Below are 12,634 nucleotides of genomic sequence, written 5' to 3' on the forward strand. Positions count from 1 at the left end.
ATCAGATACAGTCAGCGATGAATCAGCTGTGGTCCTGCCTTGGGGTTATTTCTATCATAATAGCTGGTGTGAAGCTGTTCAACCCTAATGGTTAAAAAAAAAGTGTTGTTAAATTTCTGTAAAAACAAAACATAGCTAAACTAACAGTATCCCTTCTCGGTTACTCACTGCCCTACCCTGAAGGCCTTACTGTTTCAACCCCTCAGTGATTTCCAAGCCTCTGTGTTCAGGTTTCTCACCTGTGGATCCTCTGCCTTGAAGAATTACTTGCCCCCACTGTCCACCTGCAGTCCACCTGCCTGTCCTCAGCAATTAGGACTTTCTCAGGTCCACGTGTGCCCCAGGCACAACCTTCACCAGCATCCTAGCAAAATGAGAGAAGCATTTAGGTTTATAGTTCAGTTTTTCAGGAGCTTGTGTTGCAAACATTAGTGAACAGACACAGGCAGAGACACACAGGCTCGGCACGTGTTTATTGCATGAACTCTGTCTCGTTTACTACCAGGAAAAAAGCACCTGTGAAATGCATGTCACTTGAAACACAAACACCCTAGATCCATTTAAGGACTTCTGCTACTTGCCATACAACAATGAATCTCAAGACAGGGCAGATGCTGATGTGCCTGGGCAGAGCCAGAAATGGATTGCTTTTGGCCAGTAAGTCAAGATGTGCCACAAAGTGTGGTCATTTCTAGATCTGATCAAGTGCAATTAGTCCAAAAATGTTTGGGGAAACTCAGCAGTTGTCTGTTTTTAATCTCTCTGTAGAGATACGCTTCAAAAAAAGGCATCATTTCCAACATTAGTTTTATTTTTTCCCTCATATACCTCAGTGATGTCCATCACCAGTGTCCTTGAACCTGAGCAGTTCCCATCCTGGTAAGCAGCGTCTTAACTTTTGAGTGTTGTCTGTTTGAGGGTAGATGGGGGTATTTTCTGTGTCGCTTATTGAGGTGGCACCACTGAAGACTCACAGCCAAGTTCCAGGACATGGGGACACGGCTGTGTGCCCTGTGTGAAGGGCGAACGGGTTTCATCCTGTGGGCTGTGGATTCATAAGGGTGAAAGGGGTGGAAGGCATTGACCTCTTCTAAAATTGCAGGCAGCAGTCTTACTGTTTAAAAAAGTAGAGATAAAGGGGTCTGTGCATCCACTGGAAAGGTTGCCAACCAGAAGCAGGTGGCAGAGGGAAACCTGAGCCCCAGCACCTGCTTATGTTTAGATTTTACATTATACATTACATATATATATATAGCATGCTACACATTCTATATATATATATAATTATATGAAAAGAACACTGAACTCCTCGGTGGGGTATAATCTCAACAGGGGAGTTATTCAGATTAACGAAAGAAAGCTTGAAAGATATCAATGCCATAATTTACGTATGCATTCTACGTTAAGGATAACCCCTAATAAGTCTTCTGTGTTGTCTCCCAACCTGCTCTCCACTTCAGTGAGTAAAGAAATGAGATCTGGGCAACTCTGGTCAAGGGAAAGACTGGCTGTGCTTTGGTCAGGCTGAGCTGAAGTGGCTGCAGGTGCTGAGACTGGGCTCGGGAAAGAGAACACAGGTGGGTAAGAGAGGGAGTACAAGAAGACATCGTTTTGGCCTATATTTTGAGTATACAGATTTTTTCCTTTAAGGACACCCATGTACCTCACGTCACAGTGTCACCACGTGAGGCTGGGCAGGAGGCCGAGGGCCAACCTGGGCCCCGCGCCACACGTGGGCCGGGCCGGGCCTGCGCCAACCTCCCTCGTGTCGTGAGGGGTTGGAAGGAGGCCGTGTGGGTTACCTCCACTTAGCATTTACTAGAAAGTAGCAAAATAAGAAATTTTCATTTCCTTCCTCCCTTCATTCCCTCCTTTCATGCCCAAATGGTTTAACAGCATTTTCCAAAGCTGGTAAAAACTTGTGTAGTGCAGTGTCCCACCTGCATGTGATGTGTTGCTTGTCCAGCTTTCCATTTCATATATATTTTTAATTTTCATATATATTTTTAATTACTCTTTCTCAAAGTCTGTGGTGTGTCTGCAGGTTTCCAGGGAAGATCACGAAAGAGCTGTGTGATTTACCTCTGTACCAACACGCTGTGGTGACCTGCATGTACCGTCTGGTGAGGAACAGGGCCACGTTGACATCTACACTCCTGCTACAAACCAGGCACTACTTTGCTTTTCTTCTCTTACTTCATGACTGTTTTATTGCCCCCCCTTTTTTTAAAATATATATATATATATCTTTCTGCTATGTTACATGCTCTCACAGTTAGATACTGACTCAGCGAAAAAATATATATATAATTTTTTTTTTTAATTGGAAACTCAGCTGCTAGTATCAGGTATGTATAGCTACATCTGCTATACCAGAAGATAAACTACCTCAATTTTCTTTACAAAAATAAACCAAAACCAGCTTATTTATGGCTGTCTTACATCTCTCTTACCTATGAAGAAAAGTTCAAGAAATTGTTTTTTTTTTTTCAAAAAATTTGGACATCGGAAAGGAAAAGCGTTTCCCAAAGTTCCTACCCCTACTTCGAACCTGGATGTCTTTGAAGGCTCAGTGCATAACTTCTTACATTTTGATGTCAAACACGGCAGCAAATAAATGACCTGCCTTTTGAAAGCAACTTTTCTCAAATAAGACGAGCCAGAAACTGCAGAAGGCGGAAGGAAGCAAGGTACATATCTGAGACTATATTTCTACACTCACTAGAGTCACTCCAGTAAAATTAAAGTCATTCGAGGGAATTACTACACACCTAACATCGCTGCAGAGCTACTTGAAAGTTAAATCACTCAGTGTTGGTTTATTTCAGTGCTACAAATGACAGGCTCAGAGAAGATGGATGTGCTGGGGCTTTGCTGTCACCAGAACTGACTACGTGAATAGCGAATGAGTGAAGCACAGTTATTTTTCTTTCAGAGGTGTGTTGGAGGATATGGAAAGCTTTGATGAAGGTATTTTGATAATGATGAAAAGAGCCATCACATGTGTGTAGAAATAAAAAGGAATTCCTTCTTTTATCTTCTCTTTTTCTAGCCCAGTGGATGGACTAATTGGAAGTGGGATTGCTAAAGTGAATCATGACTATTCACCAGCTTTTAAACTCCATCCAGGATCATAGAACACAGGGTAAGTCCCACTTGCTCCTCTGTTAGGCAGAACATGTGCCTACATGATTTTCCAGCTCCACCCTTCACAGATGCAGATCGTTACAGATGAAATGTATTCTTTACCTTGTTTTGCTCACTACTACCATGCAGAGTTGGACTGGGGTAGAGAACGCCTCGTACAATGTAGCCCTGAAATCATTACTCTCAGAAGAAGTGTTGCAATATGAGTGTGTTGCCTGTTTTTTTTTTATCCAGGCTCTCTTTTCAGCTTTTGAAATCATACACAGCATTGTTGCAATCCAGGAGCTGTGTCACAGCATCTTGATTTAAGTTCAGGCCACCTCAGGATGGGAAGAGGATGTCAGTTTAGGTCCTTAGCTACCTTCAGATGGTGCTTTCAGCTCAGGAAGGACGGACTCCTTCTTCCACCGGTGTTTGGAAGATCCTTAGGGCTATCGAAGAGAGCTGAGACATGACAGCAAGATGCCCCTTGCCTGTCCTCCCAGGGCATAACGTGTCTCTAAACCAGTCCAAGTTTCCAGCTTGAGCTGTGGGTTTTATACAGCTCTTCAGTTGTGACAACTGGTCTGTGGGATGCCTCCCTCTATGCTGTTGCCGTTTTCTTTGGAGGAGACAGTGAGCTGCTCTTGAGGCTGGGAACACTGCCCTAGCAGGCAAGAACCTCCCTTTCCTGCATTTTCTGTAAGTTCTTACCAGAGAACATGACTTCAGGGCTGAAGTACAGGAAATCTGCCTCCCCAGCTTTATCCTCACCAAGTTCTTTAGTGGCTTAGACCAGAGATCTAGACAACACAACAGTGGCCGCAGGAGGCTGTGCAGGACGAGGGAGGAAGGAGGAGGATTTATGGGGAAAGAGCAACCCATCGGCATCAAGACAGCCAGAAACCATCACCATCAATAACAGCCTGTGGGGAGTGGATGTCCCAGAAGTGGCATCCAGCTCCAGTGGCAGCTGATTTTGGGCCACCCTGATTTACCACACCAGGTTTTAGTCTGTGACCAGAGTACCAAACAGCAGAAAGTTTAGAAGAAATTGGAGTACTGTTTGCTGCTGTTGAGAGCTAAATGGAAAAACATGACCAAGATGATAAGCAAAATCCCTTTATCTGCCAGTTACAAACCTCCGAGCAGAAAAGCTGAAGAAATACACAGAAAAAAGTCTCTACAAGGTAGCAAAAACTCTAATACTTGTAAAAAAAAAAAAAAAAAAAAAAAAAGGGGGGGTTTGGCAGGATGATTTTGAGCACTGCCTTCTGTCCCGTTAATCAATATCAGACGATGTATCGATGTATGTATAAAAGAACAGTACTGAATGAAAAAAGACCAATTTGATCCCAAAAAGTGGAGTATAGAGCTGACAGGAAAAGTGGAATAATATTTCATAAGGAAGGTGGTTGAAACATTCTGGGTGAATTTTGCTAGATTTAGTGAAAGTGAAATGAAGTTAAAAAAAATTTCAAGCAGTGTCAACAAGACCTCACACTCACATTTTTTATTAAACTTTATGATTTTTAGTTTCTATTTTAACAATGTTTACATTATGTGGTCTAACTCAAATCATATGTTACATGTTACTTAAAACACACACACACACACCAAAAACATACACACACACACAAAAAGATCAGTTGACTTGGAACATCCCAATATTTTGGCATTTTAATTTCTGGAGAAATGTTGGGGTTTTCTGCTCCCAAAAATTCATTCCTAAAGAAGGGAGGAGGACTTTGTCCTTCCCTCCATTTGGCATGCAATACACAAGTGCCTTTCTGTAAACAGCAGACTCATTTGAGCAATAAGCAACCCACACAACAGGCTGGCTTCTGGCATTTGCTAACTGGAGTCTGAGGGCTAAGCGCAACAAAAACTTGAGTTGCCCGCAGAATAGCTACTCTGATTCAGCTGAAACCTGAAGCATATTTTGGTCCTTCTTAGAAAATACTTGTACTTTTTTGTTGGTTGTTGTTGTTTCTAACAAAGACAGAATTGAACAAGTCTCCCAAGTTGAGATGCTCAAAGATGTCCAAAATGAGATGTGACTGGCAAGAACACAATACACAGATTAATAAGGAAGTCATTAAAGGACAGAGGAGCCCTGAAGGGATGGAGTGGCTTTTAGTCTGAGGAAGAATAGGTACATAAGCTCTCGTTTTGCATTAAATTTTACCCATCCTTTCTGCAGTAAGCCATAAGTCAACTGTTTGCTGTGACTTCATCAGAAAACAATCTCTCTCTTTTCTTTCCTGCTCATAGGCATCTTGGGCTCAATAGAAAGCTTTTTGACTTGGATCCAACTGTTTGCTCAGTTTAGAGGAAGTTTCTGATGCTATTCAGTATTTCACAATGGCACCGAAAGGAAATTTATCAGCACAGGGACTCTACTTAATTAACAAGCTGCCAGAAACACCCCTGAAACAGGAGAGGAGAAAGGCTATTGCAAGGCACAGCTGGAACGTCAGTAGGGGAGGTGAAGAAAGATTACACCAGGGAAGGAGGTGTCTTACAACATGGAAGTAAGAAAAATGGAAAGGAATGACCATGTATCTGAAGAATAAAATAAAAAGGCAACAACGAAAACAAATTACTCAGTTTTTCCACACTTTCCTCTCTCTTGCTTGCCTGTTGAGTCAGACACCTAGACTCAGTGCAGACTAAAACAGAGCGTCTTTGCTACACGTGAACATCTTCTTTTTATGTGTAGGGCTCTTTGACAGGGACATATATGCATCTAGGGATGCTTATCCTCCATTATCATTGCCCAGAGCAATTGTAGTTCCCTGTTACATGGCTTGGAGATGGTGTGCATTGCACAGCTTCTCTCTCTGTCCTTTCTAGAATGGCTGCCTTGCTCCTAAGTACCCCAGAACAACAGCTGATGACACCTACTCCAGAAAGCAGACTTGGGCTCCCAACTTGTTTCAGACATACGTACTGGGAAATGAACTGCAAGGAGCCGCTGTAAGGAGTTAGACCTGAAGCTCCCACCAAGAAAAGCTGGCAGATCACATGGTGAACAGCAAGGCTTATCTTATGCTGCTTTGATCTGCCTCCAAAAGAGCCTTTGTATAGCATCACATCACAGATATCTTCAGGTCGTCAAGCCATGGCTAGAAGAGAAATCAGTGCATCTCTGCTTCCCACAGTTCTCTTCCTAAGAACTTTGAAAGTTCTTGGCTTTTCTTTAAGTAAATTTTACTGTGTATTTGCAGTGTCCTGGTCACAAAGGACTAAAGGTGAAGGGTTTTTGGAGGCATTTAGAGACAGTTTTCAATTTTCTAGAAAGACCTTTTGCTTTTTGAAGTTCACACAAAACTGTGCCAAAGGTATGAGCAGAAAAACCGTAGGACATAGCATCAAGGAAGTGTGTTTTTATTAACTACATTCCCTTGGGACATTTCTTATCCATGTGGGATATGCACTTGACTCTTTGGAGTATCAGGAAGGATTTCTAAATCTCTCAGGAGAGAAGGATCAACACATTAACCAATATGCATAATACCCATATATTCTCTTAGGTTCATCTGCTAAAACACCAAAGACTCCCTTAACTTTACATCAAAATGGGCTCATGTTTCATACAGTGAAGAAATTGATAGAGTAGTAGATTTAGCAGTTGATTTTTGTCTGTGCTATGGGAACAAGTTCCTGACATGTTCTGCATCATTCATGTGCTGCTATTGCATGCCAGGTGGCAATTGCATGGCAGGTGGGCAGGCGCAGCAAGACTGTAAGTTTAGGGCGCATCCTTTGGGGATCAGATTTAAAGAAATTTGATCCAGTTGCAAGGCTGGAAATATATAGGTCCATCCAGAAAATTTCCTTCTGAATTTAATTGTTGCATATTCTCCTAGCTCCTCCTGAATTCAGGTCCTTGCTTTGCTATTGCTTTGCCAGGATACTTACTTCTTTAACATTTGTCCCCAGAAGACTATTCTGTCTCTCTCTCCCACAGATTTACAAAGGCACAAATACTCATGCAGGCAGGCAGAGCTGCATTTTGTTTCCTGCGTGGTTCTGAAGAAAAACGAGTGGTTGTTCTGGGCATTATGGAAGTGCTGCATGACCCCCACATCTACAGAAAGAGTAGTTTTGATGTTTGGAGTCTCATACTTCAAAGTCACACTGGCACAAGCCAGGATAAGAGAAGTGGAACATACGAAACAGAAGTACCAAATACAAATAGCAAAGACAGAAGAAAATTAAGAGAAAACCATGCATATCTTCAATTACTGCTTGACTTTGATAAAAAGGCTCTTTTCAGTTTTGTATGGAGCCCCTACCCGATAAATATTCACACCTGTCTGTCAATAGACTTTGATCACCCCTATAGCTTTCCTCTGTTGAAGAAGATTGGTCTTACTTCATATTTCAGATATCCTTGTTTGCTTGGTCCTTCCATCTGTAGATGTCTAGATCCTTACCTTAGATATAAAGGAGCTTTGACCTTTTTCCAGCCTGCTTTGGACATGCAGAGCCAGAGAGTGCTGGCTCTAGTGCCCAGTGCATGGGATTGCCTATCCACCCCCAAAAGTGGCTGAAGCACTTTGTGGTGACAAGGGGCTTGGGGTGAATAACTGCCCTCCCCCAGTCCTGCTTCTGAGGATAAGGTGACGTTTTCCCAAAATATGGCTTTTCCTTTGCTACTTTTATACTCAGCCCTGACTTTTCTCCATTTCTTCTTTTGGTCTTCACGGGCTCTTGTCTTCCTATGGACATGAATCTTTGGAGCAGCAAATTTAGTTCCCAAGAAAAAACTTGACACTCATCTTCTACCTTCCTAAGTCATACATACACTCAGTAGAAGTGATTTTTCTCACTATGTATGCCTGAGTTTTAATGGTTTAAGATATGACAGCTGACATTTTCTCTTCAAGCCTTTTACTAGGATGTTATTTTGTACACCAGTGTCTAATTTCTAAGGAGAACAGACCCCAGTGATATTCCAGTTGACTGGAAGCAATCGTCTTCTGAACTATCTCTACAAGTAATACCACTTCACTATGTAGAGAATAATTTTGTGTGTGTGTATATAAACTGGTTTTGTTGCTTAGAAAAATGGCAGTTCTTCCAAAAGCTGGATATTACTTAGAACTATGTTTATTCCACTAGCCTGTGCAATCTGTCACTTTGCTTCTAGTAAACTACTACTCAGATTATTTTTTAGTTTTACTTTGTCTCTTCTTGTTTCTATGAATCTGCAGTTTTCTAGCTCAGTGTACTACAGCAGTCTCTAGTTTCCTCTCCAAAGGTTTCAAGTGGATCTTAACCTCCAAGGACAGTAATTGCAAATTTTTTTTATTTTTTTTTTAAGGTTAAGTCAGCTCCCCAAGCAAATCCTCTGGGTTGGGTTTGTTTTTTGATTCCCATTCTAGTTTCCATCATGTATATCTCATTCAAACATTCAAATTCAGATAAAAACTTAATATTTCTATCCCTTTCTATCCCCCTTGCAAAACACATATCTTTTGAAATGTTTTATTCTTCAGGAGTACAATCCTGTTAAAGTCTCTACAGCAGATTCTGTAGGTAGGCTCACTTTCTGTAGCTAACTGAGCTGGAAGATGTCACCTTTGTCTCAAGGTCTGCCGATCACCTGGAGAACGTACCGGGAATATATCACTGTGTTTGTCCCATTCTTAAACTCTTCCCTAGACATCTCTGGTCTCTGGGCTAGAGGGACTCTTGGGTTAATTCAATATAGCTGTTACTACGAATTTCTCTTCTATCATTAAATATCTTCCCTCTGACCCAGAATCATTTAAAAGATCAGTATTTTTTTGCTCCTTTTCTCTTCCTGCTTTTCCTGTTGCCACTAGGCAGGGGTGGAGATCTTGTTCTTGGTCAAACCACTACAGTTGTTCACTGCTTTTAAAGAATTCAGCTTTCTTTGTGACTCTCCATTTCATGATTTCTACTCACAACCTTTTCTCCTGGTTCTCTGTTTCTGGCTGTACTCTTCCATTTCCATCTCAGCTTCTTCACCATGTGTCATTCCTTGGTATTATGATTAATGGTAGCTGTGGATAGAAACCTATAATTAAATACTTAATTAAATAATGCATAACAAGTATATAAGATAACAATAGACATGATAGAAGCAATGAACAAAAAAGCTCCTCATAGATGAAGGAAGGTCACTCACTCTAATAACACTATTGCTTAGTCAGTCTTCTCATTAGCAAACTGCTATAACTAGTCTTTACCAGAATGTTTGATGGGCTGTTGTATTTTAGTCCTCTTGAAGAGACAGGTATTCCTGGAGAGTTATCTGCTAGAAAGGTTGTTTCAGTTTTTGTTTTAATCATTGGCAGTCATTACTGAGTAAGTTACTCATGGTTATTAATATTATATCATCTACTCTAAATGTAAAGAAATAAATAAACAATATTTTTTGTTCGTTTGTTTTGTTTTGCTGTGTTTTGTTTTATTTTGTTAAGGTATGAATTGCACAGCTGTTGAGTGATCTCTGTATACCATGATTTCTATCCTTACTATTGGTGATGCCATAGTACGCTAGAAGAATCAACAAAAATGGCATTTTGTTATGTCAGGCCTGATACTGATAGTAAATAACAACAAAAGATGTTACAGTACAGTCTGAAGATTACAAAGATAGAAGTTACTGGAGTTTTATCATTTGAGAGACACAGGCACAGAGAAGTTAGTTGACTTGTTCTGGATGGCACAGTGAGCCAAAGCCAACAAGAAGCAGAACCCAGCCACTGTCATTTCCAGACTCACATACAACCATAAGAAAATGTTTCTTTGCTTCAAAAACAACCAATTCAAAACAAAAAAACATTCCTCTTGGGTACAAGCTAGTAACCTCTAGTGTCCATAAGTGGCACTGTCTTTCAGAGACCTTTACCATTTTGTAATAACTGTGGTATTTTGTTCCATCCAGTGTCTGATTAATTGTACATTTTTTTGCCTGGATACTAAAGCTGGAACTATCAATTTTATATATGTTTATTTACTTTTAAAAAGCACATAATTTAGTTTTCAGTAAGATGTGCCCTATCCCCGAGAGTTCTGCATTCAGTCACGCTTCTGGCATGTCAGTTATAATTTGCTTTTTCACAGTATCTGGATAGTCCTCTATCTTGTTATTTCTCCTGAGCATGTCTCAACACAAATCTGTTGTTCTAGTCCCTGGCCTTTGAAATGTAAGTTATACGCAAACTGTTCTGTTGTGTGCAATTTTCTAAAAACAGAATGTTTCAAATGTATTACTTTTCTAGCTTTAACTAATTTTCCTCACCTGAGACTGTTTCTCAGCCCTATAGTCCTTTATTGTAATGTTTCCACTTTTTCAATTTTTTTTCAACTGAAAATCCTTTGTTGGAAAAACAAAGAAAGGTCATTCCTTGTCATGACACCATTGTGGTCATAAGAAGACCAAAATATTTGAGAATTCAAAAGTAAAATTGAGTAGAACATGCAGATTTTGACTTGAGATTTTGACTATGTCTCCTGTGAGGCAGATATTCCCTGCTGATTTCAAAGCATGATGGAAAAGGAGAGTATTTGAGTAGGAATCACCATCTGAAATTATTAAAAGATTTTTTCTTCATGCTTTCAAACTCCTTGAAACTCTGTAAGTGATGCCAATGGCATAAATGAAGTATTCTTTTTGTTAAATGTTAACAAGCATTGTGGCTATTAAGTAGTCATTGCATTTCCATTTTAGTAAGTCCATTTGTAACTGAAAAGGGAGAAGTTTTGTTTTCTTATGCATTGTTTTCTTATGAAGCCTGATTTCCAGGGATGGACAATCTCTTCAGACAACAGCAGTTTCAATGGCTAAATATCTTTGCTAATAGTACGGTAGGCCTTATTTTCTGTGTTTATCTAAATGGAAATCCATAACAGTGGCTCAGAGAAGAAGTGCCTTCCAATAACAGATGTAGTTTTGCAAGTATGTACATAAAATCTTAGCTTTCCTTGCCTTAAACTATCTACAGATAGCCTTTAGTTTTCACAACTCTTCTCTGAAGTTCCAAGCTTTCAGTCTTGGCCAAGCAAGGATGTAATTAATTTAAGCAAATAGAAACTCTTTCAACAATAAGGCTGAGAGAAGCCCAGTTCAGAGGAGCCTGTACACCAGTTGTACAGCATAATCTTATAATGTGAAGAAACTGGTTAAAAAAAACGTTCAAGTGATTATGAGAAGCCCTGTGGCTGGGCCCTGTAGGAGGCCCAGCCCTGCAGACACGTCCTGAGGAGATCTTGTCCCCTCAGCCAAACAGGCATTTGTTTCTTAATCTGCCCTGTGAATTGTGCTGTGCCACGTAAATGAGAAATTTGGGGGTTAGGTGACTTGGAAACCTGGATTCCCACAGGATTTACTGGAAGAAACAATATCAGTAACACTAACTGGTATGTGAGAAAAGATCTAGCAATTGCCCTCAAGACTCAGATAATGCCTCCTGCTGTCTTTGTGGTTTCTAAAGCTCCCAGTCTCATGTTTTCTTTCTTTTAGTCATTGCTGAAAAAAATGGTAACTGGAGCAGGGCTGACTACAGAACCTTGCAGTACTAGAATGTGATTCTCCAACCTACATTTACATCTATCTATTTAATCCAGTTTCTAATTCATTTATGGTGTGTCATGGTCCCTTGGCACTGTTACAATATCTTAACCATTTGTCAGTAAAGCAAAGCAATGTGACTTTGCAGCCTTGGGATCTGTTTTCCCGCTCTACTCTGTGCTGGTGCGGCCTCACCTCAAGCACTGTGTGCAGTTTTGGGTGCCCCAGTATAAAAAGAACATAAAACTATCAGAGTGCCCAAAGGAGGGCTACGAAGATGGTTAAGGGTATGGAGGGGAAGGCATATGAGGAGCAGCTAGGTCCCTTGGTTTGTTCAGCCCAGAGCAGAGCAGGCTGAGGGGAGGCCTCATGGCGGCCTGCAGCTCCCTCACGAGGGGAGCGGAGGGGCAGGCGCTGAGCTCTGCTCTCTGGGGACAGCGACAGGACCCGAGGGCACGGCATGGAGCTGGGACAGGGGAGGGTCAGGCTGGGTGTTAGGGAAAGGTTCTGCACACAGAGGGTGGTTGGGCACTGGGACAGGCTCCCCAGGGCTGTGGTCACAGCACCGAGCCTGCCAAAGTTCAAGAAGCATTTGTACAACGCTCTCAGACACAGGGTCTGGTTTTTTTGGGTGATCCTTTAGAGACCCAGGAGTTGGACTCAATGATCCTTGTGGGTTCCTTCCAACTCAGGATATTCTATGATTCTGTGATTCTATTTTCTGCTTGCGTATGCAGATCATTAGTAATTATACTACCTTCTCCAAAGGGGTGGTCTACGTCCCACATGGTCAGGGGAAGGAAAAATGGATCTGGGGAGCCATAGTATCTCTCTGGGTGTCTCTTGAAGCTAGGCAAGAAATCCTGTCAGTGGGCACTTTCCAAGGGCTTAGCTTTCGTTTGAAAGGGTGCTGACTAAGATGAATGTTCTGAAGGCAAGAAAGCTATATGAAAGCTG

General features: G+C 41.3%; 1 long non-coding RNA gene across 1 annotated transcript; it reads left to right on the top strand.

The window, feature by feature from the left end:
* LOC310892256 lies at positions 1-5,115 on the top strand. Its single transcript, XR_014577989.1, has 5 exons — positions 1-1,577; positions 2,045-2,123; positions 2,829-2,937; positions 3,053-3,145; positions 3,382-5,115. It is a non-coding gene; the product is annotated as an uncharacterized lncRNA (long non-coding RNA).
* The last annotated feature ends 7,519 nt before the right edge of the window (positions 5,116-12,634 follow it).

Source organism: Anser anser (assembly GCF_964211835.1).
Source record: "Anser anser genome assembly, chromosome: 1".
Taxonomy (NCBI): domain Eukaryota; kingdom Metazoa; phylum Chordata; class Aves; order Anseriformes; family Anatidae; genus Anser; species Anser anser.